The following is a 10,608-nucleotide window of genomic DNA, read 5'->3' as shown; positions in this document are numbered from 1 at the left end:
GCTCCAGTCACACAAACAGCCTACTACCACCACCTCCTACCGCTAAGCCAATCCTGGATCCAACTGGCCAGGACCGTTGACATTTTTAAAATCGGTTTCCGATGTGGGACCTTGTCAAAGGCCTTGCTAAAATCCATATAAGCAATAAGACCTGCGCTACCTTCAGTAAACACTTGATCACCTCCTCAAAAAGATTCTACTAGATTTTTTGTTTTAGGTATGATCTTTCTCTGATCTTGCCACACAGACTATTCCTGACTGAACCTTAACCTCCCTAACTGGAGATTAATTTTCTCCTGAACTACTTTCTACAATAGCTTCCATACCACTGATGTTAAGACTCGCTGGCCTTGTCTACGTCGACCAACCTTCTTGCAAAGTGGCACCACCGCTGCGGCCAGAGACAATTAAAACATTTGGCTGGAGGCCCCTGTAATTTCCTCCTTAGCCCCCCCCCCCCCCCCCCCCCCACCGCAGAAATCTAGGATACAACTCAACCGAATCTGGGGATTTGTCCATTTTAAAATTCACCAAAGCCTCCTTGTTCCTTACATCAATCCGCTCAAGAGTCCATTTTCTCAAATTCTGTATCTGCATTTAATCGATTTGAATTGACTAATTTATTGTCACTTGCATTCAACAAATAAACACGGTGAAAAGTGTAATATGTTGCCATACTCCGATGCCCCTTTCCTGGACATCTATGGTCCTCTGGGCTTGTTGATCCTACATTTCATCCTAAAGGGAACAATGCATGGCTTGTACTTCTCCCCCAGTACCTTTTTGAATGCCTCCCACTGTTGTGCTGTAGATTTATCCTCAAATAGCTGTTCCCATTTTGGCCCAATCCCGACTTATTTTAATAAAGTCCGAAGAAGGGCTTATGCCCGAAACGTCGATTCTCCTGCTCCTTGGACACTGCCTGACCTGCTGCACTTTTCCAGCAACACATTTTTCAGCTGCTTTACACAACGGCAAAGCCATTTTGTTTTTTTAAAAACAGGCCACCTTTCTCATTTTCCAAAACAAATCTAAACTGTACTTAAAAATCACTAAAATGCACCTGCCACTGTCACCTCGAACACCTGACTGGCTTCATTTCCCAGAATTAGATCCTGCACTGCCATGCCCCTTGTAGGAGCATCCACATGGAGAAAGTCCACACGAGGACTGCAGATGCTGGAGATCAGAGTCAAAAAGTGTGGCGCGAGAAAAGCACAGCAGGTCAGGCAGCATCCGAGGAGCAGGACAGTCAACATTTCAGGCATAAGCCCTTCATCAGGAATGTGGCAGGAAGAGGGCTGAGCGATAAATAGGGAGCGGGGGGGGGGGGGGGGGGGGGTGATGGTGATAGGTTAGAGTAGAGGGTAGAGCAGATAGGTAGGAAGGAAGATGAACAAGTGGACAGTTCAAGAGGGCGGTGCAGAGTTGGAAGGTTGGATCTGGGATGAGGTTGGGGGGGGGGGGGGGGGGGGGGGTAAGATGAGGGAACTGGCGAAATCAATGTTGATGCTGTGTGTTGGAGGGTCCAAGGCGGAAGATGAGGCATTCTTCTCCAGGCATTTGGGGACTAGGATTGGATGGTGGAGGCAGCCCAGTTCTTGCATGTCCTTGACGGTGTGGGAGAGGCCATAGGGCGGTGGGATTGGTGAGTTGGTGTCCTGTCTCCTCCGATGTAGAGGAGACCACATCGAGAGCAATGAACATAGTAGATGAGGTGTTTGGACATGCAGGAAAATCTCTGCCGGACGTGGAAGGATCCTTTGGGGCCTTGGATGGGGGTGAGCACAGGTTTTTACACCTCTTGCGGTGGCAAGGGAAGGTGCCGGGAGTGAAGGCTGATTTGGGAGTGGGGGTGTGGATCTAACAAGGGAGCCATGGAGGGAATGGTCTCTGCAGAATGCTGATATGGGTGGGGAGGGAAATAGATCTCTGGTAGTGGGGTCTGACTGTATGTAGCAGAAATGGCAGAAGATGATATGTTGTATCTGGAGATTGATGGGGTGGAAGATGAGGACCAGTGGGGGGGGGGTGCGCGTGGATTCTATCTTGTTGACATATGATATGGCTCATCTTCACAGCAAGAACAGTCATACTGGATTCAAAACGTTAACTCTGTTTCTCTCTCCATAGATAGTGCCAGACCTGCGCACTCTGCTTTTATTTCAGATTTGATCAAAGTTCCACAAGGTGAAATAGCAGGAGAAAAAGGTTTTGATGAGCAGTGGTGAGGAAACATTAATTTGGAAGGTACCAAGCCGATGATGAGGTAAATTTAACTGAATTATTAGGAGTATGAGACATTTTGACATCGGTGTACATGGGAGTGAGGGCTATTCAAACAATTAGAGGTTGTCGAAGGTATAGGGCTCAGAGGTGAGTGAGCAGGGCTCTTACCAGTTTTCGATTGCACTGGGGAAGAGACAGCACAGACACAACATGTAGCAGACATTGGTATCCGTTAACCAAGCTGAAAAAGTACAACATTCAATATCCTCAAATCACTCAAAGGAAATTTGGCAAAGATTGTGAGGATACACAATGCTTTCAATTTCTCAATGTAGCATGTCCTGAAGATTGAGCAGATAGTGAAACAGAGTAGAAAAGTGTGGTGCTGGAAAAGCACAGCGGGTCAAGACAGTATCCGAGAAGCAGGAGAGTCGACATTTTGGGCATAAGCCCTTCATCAGGATAGTGAAACGAGAAGTACAAATACACAAAAATGCTTTGTTGGAGCTTGGGATTCAGTTATATCTATGGTTCTTGAGCATCCCTCGATTCCAATCATAAGAACTTGAAAAGCTGGAGCAGGATTAGGCCATCTGGCCCCTTGAGCTTGCTTCGCCATTCATTCAGATCATGGCTGATCTCTTTGTGGACTCGCCTCCACTCACCCACCCGTCCACCATAACCCTGCCATTATGTTTCGCCATTGACAGCTGTGCATCCAGCTGCTTGAGGACCAGTTTCTGACATTCCCTCCTGAAACCTCTCCGCCTCTCTCTCTCTCTCTCTCTTTCTCCTCCTTTAAAACACTCCTTAAAACCAACGTCTTTGACCTAGGCTCAGACCACTTGTCTGATTCAGCCATCAAACTCTACACTTCAACTAACCTTGACATTTTGCTTTATTTGGTTGATGATAGTGGATGGTCGTAAATTGCCAACCTGCAGCAAGTGATGTCCAACTCCCCATTTTAATCTGATAGTTATGTTGTCAGGCAGACATCTCAAATAGTTACTGGATTTCAAGTTTCAAGTCATTCTAAGAAAATAGGTTGAGGCATTCTGCATGCAGTTCAGCTTTCTGAGGTGTTCAGTCATATCCCTACAACATGCGGTGGAACAAGACATATTGAGAGAGAAATCACAGGAGTGATTAACCACAAATATAAATCAGGAAATTACATAACCGAAGCAACGGGAGAGGGATCATACTGGAAAGCGAGGAGGAGGCTGGAGAAGGGGGTGGGGGGGCCTGGAGACAGGGATGCTGGAGAGTCGGGGGAGCCAGGCGTTACAGGGGCAAGAGTAAGTGAGAGAGTGAAAGACAGAGAAAACCTGAGTAGAATATAGAGAATGAGAGAATGCAAGGGTGAGAGAGAGAGAGAGAGAATGAGGGAATAAGATATGAAAGGGAGAGGGTGAGTGCGAGAGTTGGCGAGCATGGGCAAGAGAGCCCAGGCAAGGGAGACCTACAAGAGAGAAAGGTCATTTCTATCATACTTATCCAAAGATTAAAGTACACGCCAGCAATAGTAAAGGATTTCTTCACTTTTCCCAATATCCATAAATTATTTTAACACTGTAATGAGAGCAGTTTTGAGACACTACTCCCAGGAAAGCAAGCAAAATTTATTAGCATTTAAGCTCCCCCAACCAACCGCATGATAGGATTTGTACATCTGCCCAATCTGACCCATCTGATTACAGTGGAACTGGACAGGTCAAATCCTATTCATTGGATAAAGATCACCCTCTCCCCTGTAGTCTTTACACTCAGCTCCCGTTGCTTCCTCTCTGTGATCTTTTATTTCTAAGCAACACTTCGTTTCTCAATGATTCCCCAAATGCATCAACCTTCCCTACAATACAGACGTAAAGGATGCCTCGCCCCTGTGCTCAGAATCTCCTCATGACTTACAACCTCCTGCTCTCTCAGTCTCCTTCTCCCAGTCGCAATCGGCAGGATTTTAAAATCACAAAACTGCTGATTTTGCACATCATCACATCACCAAGCACATCATCAATGGTTTCTGATTTCTCTCATCTCCTCCGTGCTTTAACTTTGTGGTGTCATGCGCATATTATCCCTCACAGAGGCCAATCAATTCAGCACCAATTGCCCCTACTCTTATCACACTGACTCTATTAGTCTGGCACTTCAGAAGAAATCCATTTGTGCAAAGGTGACGACTCAGCCCATTTGATGTTAGCTTTGCCCATGGCAGCCTTTGTAAAATTAGCCTCACCCATCCTTTCCAGGCAATTCTGCTATGCAACTCCCTCACCAAACCTGGTATCCGTCCCCAAGTATTCTCCTGTAACTTGGAATCTGAGGCCTGTCTGAATGCAGGAGAGAAGGGATTTTGACGTTGTGGTGCCATTACTGGTACTGGTATCCCAGAGACCTGGCCTAATGTTTTGAGGGACACAGGTCCAAATGCTACCACGGCACCTAGAACAGTTTAAACTTAATGAATAAAGTCTGAAATTGAAAGCCGCAGGGATGGTGATCATGACAACCATTGTCGATTGTGGTAAAAACCCACATGGGGATTCAGTAACAGGGACGGAAATCTGCAGTCCTGACCCGGTCCAGTCCTGCATGTGACTCCAGACCCCACAGCAAAGGGGTCAACTCTTAGCTGCCCTCTGAAATGGGCTGAGCAGGACACTGAGGGGCAATTAGGGACTGGGCAACCTAGTCAGCGACAGCTGCATCCATCCACAGAATAAAAGGGAGAGTGAAAGTGCACAGCTAAGCAAGTGCTTTGTAAACGTCCAAAAATGCGAGATGTGGAGGGCGAAGAGTGCCTGGCTCACTAAAGATAAGACCACCCATCCTGCCAGCTGGGACCACCCTCGCTATTCCCTACCACGGTGTCTCTTGCGTCAAGGGGACAGGCTCTGCCCTGTGGCATATGATGCACGCACACAGCTCCACAGTGCTGCCCCAACAACATCTAGCACAGGTACAAACAGCTGTCTGTTACCCCGCTCCGGGTGGAAGGAGCAATTTCCCGGAAGGGCTAGCAATCTTCTACCCAAAGTGCTCGCCTCTGAGAAGTTGACACCGTGTGCTTTTACTTTACTTTTTTTTTAAAAAAAAAAGACCTTGGAGCGATCAGGGCTCCAACTTAATCGGAGGCCGGGGACCAATTACAGCCATCAAACCACAATGCCTTCTTATTTTTTTTGGGAAGCTGAAACCTCAAAGGCCCACAGCTAGTTTATGGAAATCTTGCATTGCTTACTGAATTGGCATCAATTGCTAGTCTGTGCTGACACTGCACTTCCTGCCCCAGATTGACAAGCAATCAGTTGATATTCCAGTGACGCCGGGGGGATTAATTAGGCTGCTCCAAATGGTGCTGCACGTGATACAACACACTCACCATCCCCAGAAAACAAAACTAGGTCACTCTCAACCCAGTGGGTGGTGACCAAAGCTATCAGAGGTCACAGCAACACTGGATTTTCTTTGGCCCATAGATTAAATAGCCTTGAGGCTTTAAAAGTCCCTTTCAAGACCACGGTAAAAGCATGAGTCTGCAAAGTCATCGGCTAAGGGCATACCTAAGCAAGCGGAAGAGATCAAGACTACTACAGTATTCACTGAAATATTAAAGTATCAAGACAAGAGCAGGATCAACTGTGTAGCTCTCACTCCTCAGTCAACATGTTCAAGTCCCATTCCTGAATCCGATCACAAGGATCCAGGCTGATACTCCCAGTAGATATACCAAGGGAACGGGTCGCGCTATCGGAGGGTCAGCGGTCTGGGAGGGCCACGCTATCGGAGGGTCAGCGGTCTGGTGGGCCGCGCTATCGGAGGGTCAGCAGTCCGGGAGGGCTGCGCTATCGGAGGGTCAGCGGTCTGAGAGGGCCGCGCTATCGGAGGGTCAGCGGTCTGGTGGGCTGCGCTATCGGAGGGTCAGCGGTCTGAGGGCCGCGCTATCGGAGGGTCAGCGGTCTGAGAGGGCCGCGCTATCGGAGGGTCAGAGTTGCATCAGAGGGTCAGCATTCAGGGAGCGCTGCACCGTCAGAAGATCAGTGCTGCACTGTCAGAGAGGGTATTGGGTTTATCAAAAATGAAGTTTACAGATAACCCCTTGTTTTCTGCAACTTAGATAGGCACATACAACCATCATTGTGGGCAACGAGACATCGCACATGCGAAGAGGGATTGTTCAATTTTTCAGTCACTGACAGCGCTCTCCAATCTCAAAGGTCACACTGTGGGCTGCAGTCCACAGGCGACGCAGCGAGGGTCTCACTTTGATGTTTGCCTGAATACCTGATACAGCTGACAGTCAGCGCCTCAATACCAGCTGGAACACCAGCCTAGGTTACAGACTCAAGTCCAGAAGCATGCCATCAACAACAAGAGTGCACCAAAATGGGGCACGTGCAAATTACTGCCTCTCATACAGCGACTGATGCCTCAACACTCTGTCCAAACCTCAACTTCAGGCCTCGTGACTCATCTCAGCTCAAAACTATCAGTATGGTTTCCAAGTGACTGAACCACTCGCACACAAACATGCCCAACTTGAGAATGCACAGAGCTCCTTGCACCCCTGACTCAGACAGCTTGGTCAAACAGATAATGAAAATAAGGACGGCACACTTCCTTACATTTCAGTGGAGGGAATAAAATATTATTTTAATTCTCAGAGGAAGGTTTGGAGTTTTAAAGGAAAAGCCCAGAGTCAACCAGAGACATCAGCCTATTCTTCATAGTGAAGTGTGAGCTCCATATTTATGCCAATGTTCCACATGCGCACGGCACTCAATTGTTTTATAAACCTTTGAACAGTGCTGATCTCCTCTTGCCCTCTCCAAACATCATCCCTGCCGTCCTGGCCTATGAAAGGACATACTCTTGCTGGTCTTTGGCCTGCACCGTGTGACTTGGGTTAGCACAGTACCTCAGTGGTTAGCACTGATCAGCGCCAGGGACACGGGGGTCGATTCCAGCCTCAGGTGACTGCTTGTGTTTGCACATTCACCCCATGTCCCTGGTGTTCTGGTTCATCCCCACGGTCCAAAGGTGTGTAGGTTAGGTGGGTTAGCCCTCAGGAATGCAGGGTTACAGGGATAAGATAAAGGTTTGGGTCTGGGTGGGATGCTCTTCGGAGGATCAACGTGGACTTGAAGGGCTGAATCTCCTGTTTTCACACTGTAGACATTCTATAAACTCCCAGTTGCCCCAAGTACCCAACTCCTCCTTAGCGTGCGGCTGCAAAGCAGACCTCGAAGCATTCCACACCGATACGGAGCGGGAACACTGACCAATTCTATACAGACCGGCACACTTCCTAGCCCCAGCCATGATCACTGCCGTGTGAGGATTTGTGTACACAAGTAAGGATGTTTTACCGCAATTGTATTTGCTCTCAGTGGGACCTGTAGTATGGTGCACAATTTGGCCTTACCTAAGGGAGGATATATTCATAACAGAGGGCATGCATCTAAAATTCACCAGTTCAATCCCTGGGATGGCGGCATGGTTTTGGAGGAGAGTTTAAGGAGATTGGCCCTGTATTCTCCAGAGTTTATCAATGACAGGGTGATTTCACTGAAGCAGACAAAATTCTGACAGGGCTCGACACAGGGTAGATGCAAGAAAGATGGTTCCTCCTGGCTGGGAGAGATGAGACACATCAAGGGTCCAAACACAAGATAACAAACAGGCTGCTTAGGACCCGGATGAGGTGCCATTTCTTTACGCAAAGGGAGGAGGATACTTACAATTCACTGCTGCTTAAGGTAACAATCTGTTTTTGTGTATTAAAAGCGTTAGTATTTCTTTTGTGCTATGCATTTCATCCATTCGCTTAACACAAACTGATGGCGTAGCCAGCATTTAAAGGAAGCCAACTTCTTGGACGAAACATCATACAGGCCTCAAACCCACTTTCATTTCTCAAGATAAATGTCTGTAACCAATCTCCATGACATCCCTACAATGTCTTTAGGGCGGCGCGGTGGCTCAGTGGTTAGCACTGCTGCCTCACAGCACCAGAGACCCGGGTAGGATTCCCACCTCGGGCGACTGTCTGTGTGGAGTTTGCACATTCTCCCCCCCGTGTCCGCGTGGGTTTCCTCCAGGTGCTCAGGTTTCCTCCCACAGTCCAAAAGAAACGCAGGTCAGGTGAATTGGTCATGCTAAATTGCCCATAGTGTTAGGTGCATTAGTCAGTAGGGGAATGGGTCTGGGTGGGTTGCTCTTCGGAGGGTCAGTGTGGACTTATTGAGCCGAATGGCTTGTTTCCATACTGTAGGGAATATAATCTAATCAATCAGCTCCATTGAGCTTGCCTTCTGCCATTCTGTCAATGGCCTGATACAAGGCAAAAATAGTTGCTGACCACTCAAAGCAATCAATCTTTCTCAACTGGTATACAACAGAAGCAGAGGTAGATGACCCGGAGAACTCCCCAGAGAGAGAGAGAGAGAGAGAGAGAAGATAGCCGAGACCCTCATTCTGACCTGAGGTGTGAGCGTGTACATACACAAAAACACACAGGTAGCCAGAGACAGAGACCACACCTGTACATAGGCATAGATATTAATACAGAAACACAAGCTGGGAGGCACAAACAAAGACGGGGGCGGGGGAAGAAGACAGACAGACAGACAGACAGACAGAGAGCGAGAGAGAGAGAAACACAGAGAGAGAGAGAGAGAGAGAGAGCGAGAGAGAGAGAGAAACACAGAGAGAGAGAGAGAGAGAGAGAGAGCGAGAGAGAGAGAGAAACACAGAGAGAGAGAGAGAGAGAGAGAGAGAGAGAGAGAGAGAGAGACAGAGAGAGAGAGAGAGAGATACATACATGCATGCAGAGAAGTCAGACACAGATACATGGTACAGACACACACAGCAATTAAAGGCTCTACAAGTCAAAGTCTGAGAGATTAGAGGGACACATGTTTTAAAAACGAATTTGCTACCCGAGAGCAATTTTTATTTGTAATGTGATGCAGGTTCCTACTTCATATGGCCCAGGCACAGCAGCTATAATCTAGAACAGTCAAAATGGCAATGACCCAAATTCCAATTGTTTTTTTTTAAGGTTACAAAACCACCCAGTGAAGGGTCCAGAGCTCGGCCTTTCAGTTTTATTAACGAACACTTTAGCGCTCAGTAGTTTGTCCTTGGCAATTATATTTGCAAAAGGAAGCAAATGGTCATGACTCCAAACCTGTCTCGGACACCGAACACACAAGCTGAATAGTTTTTTTTTTGCCTTTCAAACGCTACGACATTCATTTGCTCCGGCTCAGCTAGTACAAACCTGCCGACACTGCAGACAGGTTAACAGTACGACGCAGTGCCGCACACGCACACACACCTTCCAAAATGGCTCTGCAAATACACCCTTCAGCGCCTCGATCCAGGAGCTGGTATATAAAGTTCCCTCGCTGGCAGCACTGAACTCGCTGGCTCACCACTTCCCCATGTTTAAAACATGCAATTGCAGGGGCCGGAATTACTGGCACCTTTTCTTACCTTCCTCTTCAAAGCTTGAAGAATGGACTTCTTCAAATGCCAACAGATCTACCAAGGAATCTACTCGTATTTTCCTCCCTCTCTTTCGACTCTGTCCTGGCAGTTCTCTAAGTAATTTGACTAGACCAGTTCCCCACCTCTGAAAGTATGACTGCTACACCCACGCCTCAGGGTCGCGTCCATAAAGCTCAGAGAAGTGCTTTTAACCCTCTGCGGGCTCCCTACGGGTAACCAGGGCAGCATTTCTCCCACTGGCATAAAAAACCCAACATTAAAACGATATATTCCTTTCCTCTTTAATTCGGAAGAGTCGGGTTGCTATAGCAGGCAGTTGCGACTTACAACTCAGCTCCCCGCCTACTCAGTGACCTATTTATATCCAAACTTTTAATAGAGGTTTTGATACCAATAATGATGAGGAAGTCGTAGCTGAAATTGTGGACACAATAATTGCAGAAGTCGAAACTGATAGAGCACAGACTGAGCCGATTGTGGGTGGAGGGGAGTTGCAGGTTTGACAACATTCGCTGCAGGCAGTGACAAGTCAAGCTTTCGCTCTCAAGCCTTGGATTGTCAGGGTCCCAGGTAGAATGTATTGTTTATTAGATTTTCACCACCGCTCGTCCACTGACTTGGCTCTATGGTCTGTCCAATTTTCTCCAGTTCTTGCCATGCCAACTGCAAGCCCATCCACCAAAACCTGGCCCCCTTCCTTCAAGCTCACACAATCGCCAAAGTTAAAAATCACAACCACCTGATGAAGCAGCGTCGCTCCGAAAGCTAGTGCTTCCAAGTAAACCTGTTGGACTATAACCTGGTGTTGGGTGATTTTTAAACTTTGTCCACCCCAGTCCGACACCGGCGTCTCCAAAC

General features: G+C 47.7%; 1 protein-coding gene across 5 annotated transcripts in view; it reads right to left on the bottom strand.

Annotated features, from left to right (window-relative positions):
- The window catches only part of zbtb7b (zinc finger and BTB domain containing 7B), an 87,683-nt gene that overhangs the window by 31,931 nt on the left and 45,144 nt on the right, over positions 1-10,608 (bottom strand). Inside the window, exon 1 of one of the 5 annotated variants that reach the window (XM_087985011.1) lies at positions 9,873-10,076. The exons of 3 other annotated variants lie outside the window; for them this stretch is intronic. The gene's annotated coding sequence lies outside the window, so the exon portion shown is untranslated. Of the gene's footprint in view, positions 1-9,735; positions 10,077-10,608 lie in introns of those variants that run through there. One more of the 5 variants, XM_043683999.2, reaches the window with a different exon arrangement.

Source organism: Chiloscyllium plagiosum, unplaced genomic scaffold (genome assembly GCF_037043375.1).
Source record: "Chiloscyllium plagiosum isolate Xiang-an unplaced genomic scaffold, Cpla_swu_hap1 HiC_scaffold_50, whole genome shotgun sequence".
Classification (NCBI taxonomy): domain Eukaryota; kingdom Metazoa; phylum Chordata; class Chondrichthyes; order Orectolobiformes; family Hemiscylliidae; genus Chiloscyllium; species Chiloscyllium plagiosum.
Note: the sequence above shows the minus strand (reverse complement) of the source record. Positions and strands in the feature narration are given on the sequence as shown.